General features: G+C 38.9%; 1 non-coding gene across 2 annotated transcripts; it reads right to left on the reverse strand.

The window, feature by feature from the left end:
* Nucleotides 1-2,790: 2,790 nt before the first annotated feature.
* Nucleotides 2,791-7,153, reverse strand: LOC25480226 (uncharacterized). Of its 2 annotated transcripts, XR_005645090.1 has the most exons (5): nt 6,745-7,153; nt 3,804-3,870; nt 3,368-3,467; nt 3,183-3,273; nt 2,791-3,057 (listed from the first exon to the last, which is right to left on the reverse strand). It is a non-coding gene; the product is annotated as an uncharacterized protein (transcript). The 2 variants fall into 2 exon arrangements; XR_005645091.1 differs by lacking the exon at nt 2,791-3,057 and having other exon boundaries at nt 3,227-3,273; nt 3,372-3,467; nt 6,745-7,149.
* Nucleotides 7,154-10,222: the final 3,069 nt, after the last annotated feature.

Here is a 10,222-nt window from a genome sequence, read left to right on the forward strand (position 1 = left end):
GAGGGGTGCTATGCTTTGAAGTATATCGTGAAGGAGCTCATTGATCAAGGAAAGCTGACTTTTGAGAATAATGTCCCACATGTCCTCGACAATCCTCTTCCAAATCATGCCGCTGTAAATATGATCGAAGTATGTGAGGAAGCTCCTAGACTTGATGTCCGTAACGTTGCAACTCCTCTGGTGCCTCTACACATCAAGCTGTGCAAAGCTTCTCTGTTCAGCCATGATCATGCCAAGTGCCTAGGATGCCTTCGTAATCCTTTGGGTTGCTATACTGTTCAAGATGACATCCAAAGCTTGACGAATGATAATTTTTTGACTGTCAATGATGTCTGCGTGATTGTGCCAGTTTTTCACGATCCGCCTGTCAAGAGTATGCCTTTGAAGGAGAATGTTGAGCCTCTGGTGATAAGGTTGCCCGGACCGGTACCGTATACTTCAGACAGGGCTATCTCGTACAAATATAATGCTACCATGATTGAAAACGGTGTAGAAGTGCCTCTGGTGTCCTTGGCTGTGATGAACAATACCGCCGAAGGAACTTTAGCAGCCCTAAGAAGCGGAAGAGTCCGTCCACCGTTGTTTCAAAAGAAGGCAGCTACGCCTACCGTGCCACCCATTGACAAGCCAACCCCGACTGATGTTTCTCCCGTTAACAGAGACGCGAGTCAACCAGGCCGATCTATAGAGGATTCTAATCTGGACGAGATTTTGAGGTTGATCAAAAGAAGTGATTATAAGATTGTAGATCAGCTGCTGCAAACTCCGTCGAAGATATCCATTTTGTCTCTACTCCTGAGTTCCGCTGCCCACAAAGATACCCTTTTGAAAGTATTGGAGCAGGCTTATGTGGATCATGAAGTCACGGTGGATCACTTTGGTAGCATAGTGGGGAACATTACCGCCTGCAGCAATCTGTGGTTCGGTGAAGATGAATTGCCCGAAGCAGGAAAACATCATAATCTGGCCTTGCATATCTCCGTGAATTGCAAGTCCGACATGATCTAAAATGTGTTAGTAGACACTGGCTCATCTTTGAACGTGATGCCCAAGTCAACGCTGGATCAGCTGAGTTACCGAGGAACTCCCTTGAGGAGGAGCACTTTTTTGGTCAAAGCCTTTGATGGAACCCGCAAGAGCGTTCTCGGGGAGATAGACTTGCCAATAACTATTGGCCCCGAAACCTTTCTAATCACCTTTCAGGTCATGGATATTAATGCCTCTTACAGCTGTCTCTTGGGGAGACCATGGATACATGACGCGGGAGCGGTGACCTCTACTTTGCACCAAAAGTTGAAATTTGCAAAAAGTGGAAAGCTTGTTACCATTCATGGAGAGGAAGCATACCTGGTTAGCCAGCTATCATCTTTCTCTTGCATAGAAGCAGGGTCTGCAGAGGGGACCGCTTTTCAAGGATTAACTGTCGAAGGTACGGAGCCTAAGAGGGATGGAACTGCAATGGCTTCTTTGAAGGATGCACAGAGAGCCGTCCAAGAGGGTCAAGCTGCCGGCTGGGGCAGGTTAATACAGCTTCGTGAGAACAAGCATGAGGAAGGTCTTGGCTTTTCCCCAACTTCAGGAGTTTCCACCGGGGCATTCTATAGTGCTGGGTTTGTCAACGCAATCACAGAAGAAGCAACTGGATTTGGCCCGAGGCCTGTATTTGTTATACCAGGAGGCATTGCGAGAGATTGGGATGCCATTGACATTCCCTCAATCATGCATGTTTCTGAGTAATATACCTTGTTGCTTAAAGTATCTTGTTTTTTCAAAATAACAATCCTCCTGCTCTGCCCAAAGCGAGAGTGATATTTTCTGTAAGGGCACGTTTGTTTCGGCATTGCCGTTGATTAATAAAAAATTGTCGTTTCTTTCACGACTGCTTTTTTTTTAGTGCTTTTTTTTTTCCTTGGAAATAATGGTAATCCCAGAAAAAACCAAAACATCTGTATTTTCTTATTAATTTCAAAAATCTGCATAAAAAACCTCTTTCTAAAATCATCCAACCATTTTACGCAGATTGAACTATAATGAACCCGTTGGGCACAGTAACCCTGCATTCCCTCTGGATTTTGAATTCCCAGTGTATGAGGCTGAAGATGAGGAAGGTGATGACATACCGTATGAGATCACTCGGCTACTTGAGCAAGAAAAGAAAGCCATTCAGCCTCACCAGGAAGAGATTGAGCTTATCAACATAGGTACCAAAGAGAACAAGCGAGAAATCAAGATCGGTGCTGCTCTAGAGGAAGGGGTTAAAAAGAAGATCATCCAACTCCTCCGGGATATGCCAGGTCTAGATCCTAAGATTGTGGAGCATCGGATCCCCACCAAGCCTGAATGTCCTCCCGTCAGGCAGAAATTGAGAAGGACTCATCCAGATATGGCTCTCAAGATTAAGAGCGAGGTTCAAAAACAGACACTACTACAAAATACCCCCTTTAATAGCACTCATTTTGGCTGTTAATAGCGCTTTTCAAGCGCTAAGAAAGCCCCCGCTATAATAGGCCAGGAGCCTATAATAGCGCTTTTCAAACGCTATTAAATAGCAATACGTTAATAGCGCTTTCAGAAAAGCGCTAATATAGCCTTATTCTATTGCTATTAAAGTAGCTTTTCTAACTGCTGTTTCTTAGCACTTTCTGAGAAGCGCTATCGTAGCCTTTCTACTTAAATAGGGGTTTCTTAGCGTTTTATTGAAAGCGCTAATAAAAGTTGCGTATTTATTTATTTTTTTTTAAATCTGTAACCAAAAAGGCTATAATTAAACGTTATAATAAGATACTAAAATATGAATATAGCAAATTACATTCATGATAATCTCATTACAAATTGATCATAAATTTAATTATGAATGTCATAATACTAGTCAATCCACAATTGCCAATAAAAATAAAAACAATAAAAATAAAAAATAAAAAAAAATAAAAAACAAACTCCAAAAAGCAGCCACAGTTAATTATCAACAAAAAAACACCTAAATTTAAGAGGACTCGTGACAAGCTATATAGTCCAGCACAACCAATTACGGTTTAAGTCTATCAGCAATATAGTCTCCTGTGTCATATAATATGAAACGAAAAATTAATTAACATAGAATTTCCAGCACAACCAATTACGATTTAAAATAACTCAATTAAAAAACGCAAATGAAAATTGTTGAAAAAGAAAATCAAACTCACTAAGATACTGGACCATAAAGGTTGCCCAATCCTCCTCGACCTGAACTAGCTTATCTTTAGAATAGGTTTTACATTTGTAATCTCCAAAGTACTTCAAATATAAAAGTAGCAAAAAATTGAGTTAGAAAAAGAATGCCTAGCTATATATATGATTACAAATTAACAGTATATTAAAAATCACATACATACATTTTCGGGGATCATGTCTTGATTTGCCAATATTATCTCTTTCATAAATTGCATGACAAAATAGCCACAGTCAATGCCATTCGTTTGCATAGGACACTGGAAAAAATTACATAATTAAAATTTAATCCACATGATGAATTAAAATTACCATTGATTACGTTGTCAAAAACAATACCATTGATTAGAAAATACCTTTATTTTCATCCATGGGATTATACTTGACTTTGATTTTGACTTGGAATGAAGGGCACAATTGATACACATGCATATTATCTATAAACATTGCATATTATCTATTAATACTCATCTTCATTCTAGATTTAGTAGGGCTCCCCAATATGTGTATCAATCTTTGCCAGAATATATTAGTACAACCGCAATCAACAATTTAACTACTTATGACCACAATACACAAAAACAACGTTTTCTTACCGTTATTGAAGGAAAACAGAGACAACGGCGGCGACCACGACGGATGCTCCTTGAAGGAAAGCAGAATCTATAAGCAGCAGCTATAAACAGTTAGAAGCTATAAGAATTAAGAAAAAACAATTGAAACATAGAAGTCTAGTGATTTGATCTCCTGTATTCATATCTATGATAAAAAAAGAAACATAGAAGTCTAGTGACTTGATCTCCTGTAAATATCACTATTAATACAGTTTGGCCATTCTAGTATACTAATTTTAAGTGAAAAGAAGTAAGACTAGCCATAATTGAGATCAAGAGTTAGATAAACCAATTTTGCTGCATCCCTAAGGCTTTCAGACAAGATTGTATACTTAAAAATGAGATTGTGAAGGGATTTGAGACAAAATAGTTTTCAAGTGAGTAGCCATCAACGATGTAAGTTCAATCTTGCAGTGAGTTTGCTAAGAAAGTCTATATCAGCGAAAATGTTTTTTTTTTAAACAGCATATATTATTGAAACACGCTCGGCACAAGACGTGCTAAACGGGTAGTCGGATAAAGCATACAAGGTAAAAAAAAAAAAAAAAAACACAGCAGCTGCTGCAACATCATAAAAACGCTGCTGATACGCAGCTTCTAAACTCCAATATATAGCAGGAAAAAAAACAGCACAACAGTACAACAGAACCGCGCCAAAACATAAACAAAAAAAATTAGTTCCAACCCATTGTAAGCTGCCTCCGCCCAGCCCTCAACAAACCACAACCCAGGCGCTAAAAAACAACACCTACTGACCCATTGTAAGCATACTAGAAATCTCAGGAATATTTAGAGATAGAGATCGTTGAGATATTAAATCGGGAATTTCAGACTGAAAATGATTTAATATCACAATCAATTTTTTGGACGAAATCAGGTTTCTCATCCAGTTCTACACATATTAACAGTTACACATAGCTAAATTTTGCCTAAATTTTCTATAGAATTAAGTATGTTAGACTAGCTAACAGTCACATCAAGCAAGTTGTGTTTAGCTAAATTTTGCCTAAATTTTCTATAATAGCTTTTTCATCATTACTGTTGGGGTTGGAGTTCTGTTAGGGACCAAAATGACCCACGTGAGGAGGTTGAAATAGCAGAACCTCATGTGCAGGCCAAGAGGAATCACAACAGGGCCAAGTATCTCAATGATTATGTAACAGGTAAGAAAAGAGTTGGCCCAAAGAGTAAGAGGAAAGATCTAGATGATGAGTCACTTGTAGTTGCTAGGGATGAGTCACACAATTACCATGTATTGTGCACTTGTTCTCTACCTTTTGTATAATGCATAATTACAACCATTGGTGGAATATCAATAATTGGGATTGTGATAAAACAAGTGCTTGAAAGCCAAATTGTTTTATTTGATTTTTATAATCAAATGCTATAATTCTGCAAATATGTGCTGACATAAGTAAGAAAATAAAGCACCACAAATAGTAAAAAATCCAAACTCAATATCATGACTGAGACCAACACACACACTAGATAGATAGTTAGGAATATCTTTCAAAGTCATCACTATAATCGAAGGCAACTTATTTAATATTATAGTGATGATTTTGACAAAAGAAAAACTTTGAAATTTTAATAAAATAACATTGTCACCATGGTTTCGTCAAACTAACCGTGAAGTCAAATATAGTGGACAAAACACTAAACTAAATTCCATTAAAACAAATCATATCAAGTCAAATTGAAATTCATGACTTCGTGAAATAACCTTATTATATTACGTGTAAACGAGTAATAACATATATTTGAGTGTCCCAACATTTCAGCTCATTTAAACATAGTGAATCTATCAAACCATGATTCATTAGCATCTAAAGGCTAACTAAGGATTTCATATCTTTATTGATAACATAGTGAACTTATCAAACCATGAATCTAAAAATAGAATACAAGAACATAATAGATTCAAAATAACTCACAAATCACTTAATATATTCTCAACTCAACAAAATCGCACCTAATATGATCCAAACTAACTCACAAATAAGATGAACACAATACATGAATTGAGCAGAGTTTGAATCCAAAAAACAACCTTGTTTTGCAAGCAAAGTTAGAACAAGAGACCAGACTTAATCTCACAACAAGACTGAAACCACTTTTATTTTAATCTCTTTGCCTAGTGAAAAGCAAAAATATAAGTATTCTCGTGGCTATTTCATAATCATACCAACGTAAGGATCCATTGATTATATTTGGCAATGCAAGGTCCCTCTACGAGGTATATATATGTCCTTCCTATATTATGTCATTATTCATAATCATACCAACGTGACTATTTCATGCACATGAGGAAAAAATAAATACCTTTTCTAAATTGGTCTATTCCATGATAAGAATACAACATAGTATAAGTATTAAGTATTAACTAGCTAAAATGATACTACTTATGCTATGTACAGAATTGTCAATTAGTTTCTAAAAAGATAAACGGTGCAGTTACAGCTCATGGTAGAGTTTCAATGGTGAACAACACAATATGAGGCAATGGTAGAATATGGTTGGGAAGGGCATGGAGACCGTATTCTCGTGTTATTTTTGCATTCTCAATTATGTCAGATATTAGCTTATAAAAACAGGGCCTTGTTTGGATAAACTACTTTATTAACCACTTAAGCAACTTTCATAAGCTATTATGAAGAGCTTATGGAAATAAGCTGAAAACAACTTATACAAGCATCAAATAAAGCTTTATCCAAACTGGCCACCTAGGTTAACAGTAAATTTCCCCAAAATCGCATGCCCTAGCTTCATCCAAACAGTCCCTAACTTCATCCAAACAGCCACACTCCCAAAATCGTTCATTATACAACAAAATCAACAACAACAACAGAAACATGCAACAAAGTATCAAAAACGAAATAAAGGGAGAGAATGGAACTGTAAAAGAAGAAAATGAAGATCTAACCAGAGAAGAAGAGAGAAGGCTCTTTCAATTGAGACTTCCATTCAAACTTCAATTCCGACTTCTTACTTCGATTCCGACTTCGATTTCGAGAGAGAGATAGAGAGAGAGAGAGAGAGAGAGAGAGAGAGAGAGAGAGTGACTTCCAACTTTGATTTTGACCGATGAAAGAAGCTGGTTTGGATTTCAGTTTTGGAGTAGAAGGACGGTGGAAGCTCTTTCGAGAAGGAAGGAAGGACAGTGGTTGGAGAGAGAGTGGTATGTGTTGGACAGTGGAAGCTCTTTCAGCTTTGGATCAAGGAGAGAGAATGTTATGTGTTATCTTTTAGTTTGTGTGGGAGAATGAAAATAATATCCGCCTTTTTTTAATTTTCATAAAGGCCAAACATAGCGTTTGTGAAAAGCGCTATCTATACCCCCTCCAACAATAGCGTCTGCAAAAAAGCGCTATTAGTGCAAACCAAAATAATAGCGTTTATAGAAAAGCGCTATCTAACCCAGTTTTTAACATGTTTTTCTTAGCGCTTTCTGAAAACCGCTATAACAGATCTATAAGTTGCATTTTTAATAGCATTTATTCAAAAACGCTATTAAAATTATGCTATTAAAAGCCAAAATTGTGGTAGTGAGATTGATGCGGGTTTCCTCATGACAGTTGAGTACCCTGAATGGGTTGCCAATATTGTACCTGTGCCAAAGAAGGATGGTAAAGTCCGGATATGTGTTGACTTCAGAGACCTGAACAAGGCCAGTCCAAAAGACAACTTTCCATTACCTCATATTGATGTGCTTGTTGATAATACTGCTCAGTCTAAGGTGTTCTCCTTCATGGATGGTTTCTCTGGTTACAATCAGATCAAAATGTCTCCTGAAGATAGAGAAAAGACGTCTTTTATCACTCCATGGGGTACCTTCTGCTACAAAGTGATGCCATTCGGCCTAATAAATGCTGGTGCTACCTACCAAAGAGGGATGACTACTCTCTTTCATGACATGATTCACAAAGAAGTCGAAGTATATGTGGATGATATGATTGTGAAGTCAACAGATGAGGAGCAACATGTTGAATATTTGACAAAGATGTTCGAAAGGTTGAGAAAATACAAGCTTCGATTGAATCCCAACAAATGTACATTCGGCGTCAGATCCGGGAAGTTATTAGGCTTCATTGTCAGCCAAAAGGGCATTGAAGTCGATCCTGATAAAGTCCGGGCCATCCGAGAAATGCCAGCTCCGCAGACCGAGAAGCAAGTCAGAGGTTTCCTCGGGCGTTTGAATTACATCTCCCGATTCATATCTCACATGACCGCAACCTGCGGGCCGATCTTCAAGCTACTCAGAAAGAATCAGCCTATTGTATGGAACGATGAATGCCAAGAAGCTTTTGATAGCATCAAGAATTACCTGCTGGAACCACCTATCCTTGTCCCACCCGTGGAAGGAAGGCCTTTGATTATGTATTTGGCAGTATTTGATGAATCCATGGGATGCGTACTTGGTCAACAAGATGAGACTGGAAAGAAAGAACATGCTATCTACTATCTAAGCAAGAAGTTCACCGATTGTGAAACTCGGTATACAATGCTTGAGAAGACTTGTTGTGCTCTGGCCTGGGCCGCTAAACGCCTGCGTCATTATTTGGTGAATCATACAACTTGGTTGATATCCAAAATGGATTCGATAAAGTATATCTTTGAGAAAGCTGCTGTTACTGGGAAGATTGCACGCTGGCAGATGCTTTTGTCTGAATATGATATTGTGTTCAAAACTCAAAAGGCAATCAAAGGTAGCATTCTTGCCGATCATCTTGCTTACCAACCTCTTGATGATTATCAACCAATTGAGTTCGATTTCCCCGATGAAGAGATCATGTATTTGAAATCAAAAGACTGCGAAGAACCGTTGATTTATGAAGGTCCAGATCCCAATAGCAAGTGGGGTCTAGTCTTTGATGGTGCTGTCAATGCTTATGGTAAAGGAATTGGGGCAGTCATTGTATCCCCGCAGGGGCATCACATCCCTTTTACCGCCAGAATTCTGTTCGAATGTACAAACAATATGGCTGAGTATGAAGCATGTATCTTTGGGATCGAGGAAGCAATTGACATGAGAATCAAACACCTCGACATCTATGGAGATTCTGCACTCGTCATCAATCAGATAAAGGGTGAATGGAAGACCCACCATGCTAAGTTGATTCCTTTTCGTGATTATGCGAGACGTTTGCTGACATATTTTACAAAGGTTGAGCTGCACCATATTCCTCGTGATGAGAACCAAATGGTTGACGCTCTTGCTACTCTATCCTCCATGTTTCGAGTAAACCATTGGAATGATGTGCCAATAATCAAAGTGCAACGCCTTGAAAGACCTTCACATGTGTTTGCTATTGGGGATGTGATCGATCAGGCTGGTAAAAATGTGGTTGACTATAAACCCTGGTACTACGACATCAAACAGTTCTTGCTGAGCCGTGAGTATCCGCCAGGTGCTTCCAACCAAGACAAGAAGACCCTGAGAAGATTGGCCAGTAGATTCATGTTAGATGGAGATATTCTGTACAAGAGAAACTATGACATGGTATTGTTAAGATGTGTTGATGAACATAAAGCGGAGCAGTTGATGCATGATGTACATGACGGTACCTTCGGGACCCATGCTACAGGGCATACTATGTCAAGGAAGCTGTTACGGGCAGGGTACTACTGGATGACCATGGAGCATGATTGCTACCAGCACGCCAGAAAGTGCCACAAATGTCAAATCTATGCTGATAAGATTCATGTGCCTCCGCACGCTCTCAATGTTATTTCATCCCCATGGCCGTTTTCAATGTGGGGCATCGACATGATTGGAAGAATTGAACCGAAGGCTTCAAATGGTCATCGTTTCATCTTAGTGGCAATTGACTACTTCACCAAGTGGGTTGAAGCAGCATCTTATACCAATGTGACCAAGCAAGTGGTAGCTAAGTTCATCAAGAACAACATCATCTGTCGATATGGTGTTCCCAGCAAGATTATTACCGACAATGGTACCAACCTGAACAACAATGTGGTGCAAGCTCTTTGTGAAGAATTCAAAATTGAGCATCATAACTCTTCTCCTTATAGACCTCAGATGAATGGTGCAGTTGAGGCCGCCAACAAGAATATCAAGAGAATTGTCCAGAAGATGGTAACCACTTATAAGGACTGGCATGAGATGTTACCCTATGCTTTGCATGGCTACCGTACTACCGTGTGCAGTTCAACCGGGGCAACCCCTTTCTCTCTTGTATATGGTATGGAAGCAGTTCTTCCTTTGGAAGTGGAGATCCCATCTCTCCGTGTGATCATGGAAGCAAAGTTATCCAAGGCTGAATGGTGCCAAAGCCGGTATGATCAGTTGAATTTGATTGAGGAAAAACGTATGGATGCCATGGCTCGTGGACAGTCATATCAAGCAAGAATGAAGACTGCCTTTGACAAGAAAGTCCATC

Source organism: Medicago truncatula, chromosome 3 (genome assembly GCF_003473485.1).
Source record: "Medicago truncatula cultivar Jemalong A17 chromosome 3, MtrunA17r5.0-ANR, whole genome shotgun sequence".
In the NCBI taxonomy this organism is placed as follows: domain Eukaryota; kingdom Viridiplantae; phylum Streptophyta; class Magnoliopsida; order Fabales; family Fabaceae; genus Medicago; species Medicago truncatula.